A 9,439-nucleotide genomic window follows, 5' to 3' on the forward strand; every position below is an offset into this window, starting at 1 on the left:
CATAACTCTCCACTCTGCTAAATTTCGTCAGTTGATTCCTGAAAAAGGAAGTCTTACTGTATTTGTACAGTCATGTCTCTGCAGATCTACCATAGACTCTCGTCCTGATATTAGAATCAGATTAAACCTGTTTTTGGGAAGTTAGACTGGGGGAAGACACATGTATACTTTCGATGGCACACACCACTTGCACTTTTTTTGATTTGGAGATGCCTGTGTTGGGTTGGGATGTACAAAGTTAAAAAAATTTCTCAACACCAGGTTATAATCCAACTGGTTTATTTGGAAGCACTAGCTTTTGGAGCGCTGCTCCTCCATTAGGTAGTTGTGGAGAATAAGATTGTAAGGCATAGAATTTATCGCAAAAGTTTACCGTGTGATGTGACTGAAATTATAAATTGAAAAATAAATTTAAAAAGGAGGTCCTCGAGAATAGTAATATCTGGATTACTCCCAGTGCTACGAGCTAGTGAGGGAGGAATAGGAGGTTAGAGCAGATGAATGCATGGCTGAAGAGCAGGTGCATGGGAGAAGGATTCACATTTTTGGACCATTGGCATCTCTTTTGAGGTAGAAGTGACCTGTACAAGAAGGACGGATTGCACCTAAATTGGAAGTGGACTAATATACTGGCAGGGAAATTTGCTACAACTGCTCGGGAGGATTTAAACTAGTAAGGTTGGGGGGGGGGCGGTGGTGGTGCTGGTGTGGAGGTGGGACCCAGGGAGATGATGAGGAAAGAGATCAATCTGAGACTGGTACAGTTGAGAACAGAAGTGAGTCAAACATTCAGGGCAGGCAGGGACAAGGTAGGACTAATAAATTAATTTATTTCAATGCAAGGGGCCTAACTGGGAAGGCAGATTAATTCAGGGCATGGTTAGAAACATGGGACGGGATATCATAGCAATTACAGAAACATGGGTCAGGGATGGGCAGGACTGGCAGCTTAATGTTCCAGGATACAAATGCTACAGGAAGGATAGAAAGGGAGGCAAGAAAGGAGGGGGAATGGTATTTTTGATAAGGGATAGCATTTCAGCTGTGCTGAGGGAGGATATTCCCAGAAATACATCCAGGGAAGTTATTTGGGTGGAACTGAGAAATAAGAAAGGGATGATCACTTTATTGGGATTATATTATAGACCCCCTAATAGTCAGAGGGAAATTGAGAAACAAACTTGTAAGGAGATCTCAGCTATCTGTAAGAATAATAGGGTGGTTATGGTAGGGGATTTTAACTTTCCAAACATAGACTGGGACTGCCATAGTGTTAAAGGTTTAGATGGAGAGGAATTTCTCAAGTGCATACAAGACAATTTTTTGATTCAGGATGTGGATGTACCTATGAGAGAAGGTGTAAAACTTGACGTACTCTTGGGAAATAAGGCAGGGCAGGTGACTGTGGGGGAGCACTTTGGGGCCAGTGACCATAACTCTATTCGTATTAAGATAGTGATGGAAAAGGATAGACCAGATCTAAAAGTTGAAGTTCTAAATTGGAGGAAGGCCAATTTTGACAGTATTAGGCAAGAACTTTTGAAAGCTGATTGGGGGCAGATGTTCACAAGTGAAGGGATGGCTGGAAAATGGGAAGCCTTCAGAAATGAGAAAACAAGAATCCAGAGAAAGTATATTCCTGTCAAGGTGAAAGGAAAGGCTGGTAGGTATAGGAAATGCTGGATGACTAAAGAGTTTGGTGAAGAAAAAGAAGGAAGCATATGTAAGGTATACACAGGATAGATCGAGTGAATCCCTAGAAGAGTATAAAGGCAGTATACTTAAGAGGGAAATCAGGAGGGCAAAAAGGGGACATGAGATAGCTTTGGCAAATAGAATTAAGGAGAATCCAAAGGGTTTTTAGAAACATATTAAGGACAAAAGGGTAACTAGGGAGAGAATAGGGCCCCTCAAAGATCAGCAAAAAGGCCTTTGTGTGGAGGCACAGATAATGGGGGAGATACTAAATGAATATTTTGCATCAGTATTTACTGTGGAAAAGGATATGGAAGATATAGACTGTACGTAAATAGATGGCGACATCTTGCAAAATGTCCAGATTACAGAGGAGGAAGTGCTGGATGTCTTGAAATGGGTAAAGGTGAATAAATCCCCAGGACCTGATCAGATGTATCCAAGAACTCTGTGGGAAGCCAGAGAAGTGATTGCTGGGCCTCTTGCTGAGATATTTGTATCATCGATAGTCACAGGTGAGGTGCCGGAAGGCTGGAGGTTGGCAAACGTGGTTCCACTATTTAAGAAGGGTGGTAAAGACAAGCCAAGGAGCTATAGACCGATGAGCTTGACCTCGGTGGTGGGCAATTTGTTGGAGGGAATCCTGGGGGACAGAATGTACATGTATTTGGAAAGACATGGACTGATTAGGGATAGTCAACATGACTTTGTGCATGGGAAATCATGTCTCACAAACTTGATTGAGTTTTTTGAAGAAGTAACAAAGAGGATTGATGAGGGCAGAGCAGTAGATGTGATCTGTATGGACTTCATTAAGGCATTTGACAAGGTTCCCCATGGGAGACTGATTAGCAAGGTTATATCTCATGGAATACAGGGAGAACTAGCCATTTGGATACAGAACTGTCTCAAAGGTAGAAGACAGAGGGTGGTGGTGGAGGGTTGTTTTTCAGACTGGAGGCCTGTGAGCAATGGAGTGCCACAAGGATTGGTGCTGGACCTTCTACTTTTTGTCATTTACATAAATGATTTGGATGTGAGCATAAGAGGTATAGTTAGTAAGTTTGCAGATGACACCAAAATTGGAGGTGCAGTGGACAGCGAAGAGGGTTACCTCAGATTACAACAGGATCTTGACCAGATGGGCCAATGGGCTGACAAGTGACAGATGGAGTTTAATTCAGATAAATGCGAGGTGTTGCAGTTTGGGAAAGCAAATCTTAGCAGGACTTATACACTTAATGGTAAGGTCCTAGGGAGCTGAACAAAGAGACTTTGGAGTGCAGATTCATAGCTCCTTGAAAGTGGAGTCACAGGTAGATAGGATAGTGAAGAAGGCTTTTGGTATGCTTTTTTTTATTGGTCAGAGCATTGAGTATAGGAGTTGGGAGGTCATGTTGTGGCTGTACAGGACATTGGTTAGGCCACTGTTGGAATATTGCATGCAGTTCTGGTCTCTTTCCTATTGGAAAGATGTTGGGAAACTTGAAAGGGTTCAGGAAAGATTCAAAAGGATGTTGTCAGGGTTGGAGGATTTGAGCTACAGGGAGAGGCTGATCAGGCTGGGGCTGTTTTTCCTGGAGTGTTGGAGGCTGAGGGGTGACCTTATAGAGGTTTACAAAATTATGAGGGGCATGGATAGAATAAATAGGCAAAGTCTTTTCCCTGGGGTTGGGGAGTCCAGAACTAGAGGGCATAGGTTTAGGGTGAGAGGGGAAAGATATATAAGAGACCTAAGGGGCAATCTTTTCATGCAGAGGGTGGTACATGTATGTAATGAGCTGCCAGAAGAAGTGGTGGAGGCTGGTACAATTGCAACATTTAAGAAGCATTTGGATTGTTATATGAATTGGAAGGGTTTGGAGGGATATGGGCCGGGTGCTGGCAGGTGGGACTAGATTGAGTTGGGATATCTGGTCGGCATTGACGGGTTGGACCGAAGGGTCTGTTTCCATGCTGTACATCTCTATGACTCTATCTGGATTGTTTGTTAAGTCTTTCATCTTTTAGAATGAACATGTTGGTTTCAGTTCTTTTATATGTAAACTTAGAACATTTAAAAGTTACCTTCTCAAGTAAACTTTAACAATTGGTGTCACGTCGTCCCAGATAATGCACTTTTTTGATTGTTTTAGAGGGACTGTTGATTTCTCGTGTTCCTGAAATTTATTGCTACATGTTACAATTTGCATCCCCGTCCGCAGAGGATTTCCGGGAGAGGCAACATAATGTGATCAATGCCTTATCCAACTGGGAATCAAAATTCGATATTCAAATGTTTTCCGAGAATAATTTCAGATGTTAGCACGCTATGTGAAACAAGAACAAGAGATATCAGATCTGCAATAGTCTTTTCAGGAAGCAATTCACAGCGATCCTGATGAATGGAAATGAAGACCGAATATCTGAAAATCATCCTTGAAACAAACTCAGCAAAGGTTCGGTCAGATAGACCGACCCGAAGAAAGGAAAGAGCCCAAAGCTTTAAGGGTGTTTATCCAAACACATGAAGGAACCATTATCATTCTGACGTCTTTATTTTTTCTGACGTCTTTATTCGTTCATGGGATGTGAAGGCCAGCATTTGACGCCCAATCGTTCGGTCTTGAGAAGGTGTAAAATGTCACTGAAAACATGGACTAATTAGGAAGCTGTTTAGTGCCAATCCGTGGGTGCACACACGGAGAACTAGAGAAAAGATGTGCAGGGTCAGGTGAATTGGCCATACTAAATTGCCCGTAGTGTTAGGTAAGGGGTAAATGTAGGGGTATGGGTGGGTTTCGCTTCGGCGGGTCGGAGTGGACTTGTTGGGCCGAAGGGCCTGTTTCCACACTGTAATGTAATCTAAGTCAGAAGTCTCGGTTAAATTGACCTTAAAAGGAGCCATGAAAGTGCAGCCACCTTCGCAGATTGTTGAAAAGCAAGTCACGTGTTTGCGTGGCCACACTTGCTTTACTTTGTATGTAAGTAAGGTTGGAAGGAGTATTTTGTTACAGGATTAGACCTGATATCACGATTTTCTATTGTTGGTCACTCAATAAGAACGTCGCCAGGGAGCGAGGCATAAGTGATGTTCAGAAGTTTAGTAATTCGACCTTACCATTGACTACTTAATCCCATTTCGCTGTTGAACTATTCAGTCTGGACCCATTCAGTTCATGGGAGAGATGTCGAACCCTCTCTGAGCCTTCTAACACTTTGAAAGCGAGGTTTTTTGATTCCAACAGATAGATGGTTGGAGACTAGCAGAAAAAAATCTGATAAACCCAAAGTTGTAATTTTAACCGGCAAACAGGATATCTTAAAATAAAACAAATCGAATCGTCCGGGGACAGGAGACTGAAAAGGGCAAAATGTTTGAATGAAAATGATTTGGCGACTAGTGGATTATGAATAGAGAATTTGAGATCGTATTAATCAGAGTCAATTTAAACGCCGCGCAAATGATTTAGACCCCCCCATCTCCATCCATTTGTTTGTAATCAAACTTAAAACAGTATTGAAGCATTCTTCAAATCCTAATTTAAGAAATAATTTCACCTTTGAGTTGGTCAGACCGGTTATGTTGGTGTGGGGAAGAATATTATTCCTGAATCGTTATGGCCAAGAGTCAGTAAGTTGATGAAATATTGTATGTATAAAAATACAGAATCGATGCACAGGTCCTGCAGAATTAAAATAAGCAACGAAGGTTTATCACGAACTACGTCCAAGGAAAGGGCATAATTTCAAAGAAAAATGAATTCACTGTGCTTCCAATTAAACCTGTTGGACTATAACCTGGTGTGTGATTTTTAACTTTTGAACTCACTGTTGTTCTTATAGCACGGAGGTCGATCTTACTTTCACGTCAAATTGTCAAATGAAATGACATTTTAATCCTAACACGGTAGCGTTTTAACTTTATAAACGTGTATCTGAGTGAAGAGAGGTGAAACCAGAAGAGCAAAGGACCATCTTTAAGTTGTGTTCACATAATGCTATTTGGTGAAAGGAATTTTCTACTAACAATCTAAATCCGGGTTAAGATGAAACGTTACAGAGGTATGTATTTTCATAGATTTATCCTTTAAAATTTGCGATTTGCCACTGTGCTGTCAATCCGCACTTACTCCTTATATCTATTGAGCTGATAATTTAAATGCGATGTAAATCAATATTCAGTTCAATGCCAAAAATATCCAACAATACATATGAGCACAATAGCAGTGATCAAAGCTTTAATCAGAGGTTGTTTTTAGTTCATTCTAACCGAATTCTTGGGTCGTGTTCTACTTTAAATGTGCAACAAAGTCCAGAATCTAACATTGCCTCGGCCCACTATTCAGTAATTATCTTCCAAGGTCGTCTTTATCGGAATTTGTTCATCTCATTCATAAACTTTGCTATATTTTCTGAATGGAACAGGCTTGGTGACATTATTTTGCAAGTTAAGAGTTTAAGCCCAAGCGTGAGGTAAAACCTGATGTTGAAGTTAGATTGATGCTTGTAAAATGTTTGAGCTTCATTCCTTGGAATCCTGTTTTTCCCTCCATAGGGCATCACATTGTTATAATGTATTTGATTGATATATACATCTCATATACATTTCACAGGAAATTGTTTTACTGATTCTGACACGTTGAGATGTGAAAAGTGAAGATTTTATTTATGCAGATCATGAATAGGAATTCATTAAAATTCGTTGTGTCAAAAATGTTTACAAAACTGATTCCAAAGGATCTTCGGTGGAACTTTATCTCTTCATTGTCCACAGCGGGTTAGTTATATATTTGCCATTTATTGCACATGTAACGTGTGTCGACACTCTCCCAACGGACATTGATCAACACTTTATGCCTAAAATAATGCCTAGATCAAGCGGAGGGATATGTGAAGATCTCTGGCGGTATTTTGGCACATTGCATCAAAGCTTTTATACATTGAGCTAAAGCTTCTACATCTTAGATTTGGAAGGTTGAGAAGCGAGATGATGCCTGTCATTGACCATTTGCTGGGTTTCCAGGCTCAGTCATTCCATCATGAAAAGTGAAAAAAAAACATCAAGACGAAAAGGGCAGAGTTAAAAGGACTTTGCCACTGAGCTGCTCTGTGGAACCACCGAGCAGGCAGCATAGCTTCTTGTACCTAGGTTTAGGAGAATGAAAAGTGGAACGACATCTATAGCACACATAAATATTCTAATAATTTTCTTCTGCTAAAGAGGTAAACTTGACAGCTCTGGTAATATATAGGTAAGCAGTACAGCTTTCTGACTGGGCTTGCCTTCACAATTTTTTTTAATGATACCCTCGAGATGGTGTCTTGGAAGTATTATAAACCGACTTTATATAATGCGTAACACTGTTTATAGAAGCTTCGCTTCAACATTTGACAGCGCGTATGAAAACCTGGTCACTTATGGAAGCAGGTATGACAGAAATCAAAAGAAGGAATATAGCCAGCCGGAATTATTGAAACGGAGAAGCTATCAAACAGAAGCACAATCACCTGATAAAGGAGCAACACTCAAAAAACTAGTGCTTCGAAATAAACCTGTTGGACTATAACCTGGTGTTGTGTGATTTTTAACTTTGTCCACCCCAGTCCAACATCGGCACCTCCACATCAAACATAATTGAAAGTGAGATTTTCTTCTTTGCAGACTTGAATACTGAGGCTGATACTCCAGTGGATTATTCAGATAACGTTGCAACGTTGCAGGCGGTGCTTGTCGATGAGATATTTAAACAGTGGCCCTCTCTTAGGTAGAACAAGCATCACATGTTACTATTTCAATGAAGAACATTGAAACCACCCTTGCCCTACACCAAAATTGGATGAGCGGGTTATTATTTTGTCCTGGGGAGGGGTCATTGGGCACGAAACGTGAACACTGTTTTCTCCTCACATATGTTGCCAAACTTGCTGAATTTTTGCAGCAATTTCTGTTTTTGTTTGTTTCATTGTCATGATGCTGTATGCGTGAGCTTCTTGCACGTAAATTGGCTCTTAGCTTTTTCCTTCATCGCAACAATGGCTCCACTTCAGAAGTGCCTCACCGGGTGCAAAATGTTTTAGGGCGACTTGAAGTCAAGAAAGTCTCTAAGTAGTTGCGTGTCTTTCTTTTCACATGATTGGCTTGTATAAATATAAATTATTGCTAATTCTATTGTTGTACAACACAATAATCTCTTGTTCATTGTGCTCGAATTTGTTCCTTGCTGGAATTGAATAACTTCAGCATTTGTTTAAGTACACGCAGATTTGAATGGAACTCAACATTTGGTGGTGTTTTTCCAGCCGGAAGCGGCCTACAAAATGCACAATAATCAGATAATCCTGTTTGCTTTTATAATTGAATATCTGGAAGCACAGAACAAGTCTGCAAAAGTCTTACGTCATGGGAACTTTGTAATTTTTCGTGGTTACAATTTCAACGATTGGCTTTCTGCTACTTTAAATTTAACTTGTGTTGGGATGCTAATACAAGCTTTGTGCAAGAAAGCATGCGCTGAAGTATATTTTTCCCGGCTACTAAGCCCAAAGCAAAAGTCAACAGCATGCTGAGCACCTCCTGGTCCTTGGTGCTCAAATCAGATACGGTTTCCAATTGATGACTGTAACATAATTGTAGCAAATATATTGTACATGCTCAAATGCCTGTTTTGATAGGCGGAAGAAAGTGCCCAGCAGTAAAATTACTGGGATGCTAAATGTTATGGGATTATGCGTCAGTAGCACAGAGGTCCAGTCAAACCCCAACTGCAGAGCTATGCATGGTTTTGGGAATTGGAAGGATGAACTGGTTTGTGGGTGTGCGGGAGGAGGTGGGTGACGCGGTGCAACAGAGATGTATCGAAATGATAGAGGATTAAATTACAAAATCAGATGATATAACCTAGGTTTGTACTTTCTAGACTATGGAAGGTTAAAGACAAATCAATAAAGGTGTTTAAACTGGTTAGAGTAATTAGAGAAACAAAACTATTTCCTCTGGTGAGGGGAGTCTAAAACAGAGTGAGTACTTTAACTCGAGGCTAATCGGGGTGATGCAAGAAAGCACTTCGTTACACAGAGAATAATGGAAATCTGGTACTCATTCCCCTCCAATTGAAAATTTCAAATGCGAGTTTGATGTATATTTATTTGCTGAGGGTGTCAAATGTTACAGAACCAAAGCAGACAGATTTACATTGCAGATTAGCCATAATTCAACTGAATGACATGACAGGCTTGAGAAGCTGAATGGTCATTATTGTCCCTATGTTCCTCTGTATAATTTAGTCTGTGTTTTATTTAGTAGTATTTAAGTTCAGCCAAGTAATGAATCTTCAGAAAATGAATCCAACAAACTTGAAATGCATTAAATATTTGGAATACTGAAAAGTATCTTGATTATAATTTTACTTTGCATATAGCTCTCTGTCTGCCAGACGACAGCATGAATACTGTTTGTGTGAACCTGTGATTTATTGTCAGTCAACAGTTTCTTTTTTTGACATTTTTAGAAAAAAAAGCAGTACATAGTTATATTTTGCTAAGCCTTAATTAAAGAGCTGGGATCTCTTTTGCTGACTTAGACAGACTGTAAGGCAGTTTTAGTCTTCTTTATTTAAAAATATAGCAAAACAATTTGAAAGAAAAGTATAAATAGCTTGGAGAAGGCTGAATGCAGATCAGTTGGCTTCGGATCGAGTAATCTTGTAACAACTAGTCTGCCTCCTTTAGATGTTGGTTTGTGAAATTCATCAAACAGAGCCGA

The sequence above is a fragment of the Chiloscyllium plagiosum genome, chromosome 2 (assembly GCF_004010195.1).
Source record: "Chiloscyllium plagiosum isolate BGI_BamShark_2017 chromosome 2, ASM401019v2, whole genome shotgun sequence".
Lineage (NCBI taxonomy): Eukaryota > Metazoa > Chordata > Chondrichthyes > Orectolobiformes > Hemiscylliidae > Chiloscyllium > Chiloscyllium plagiosum.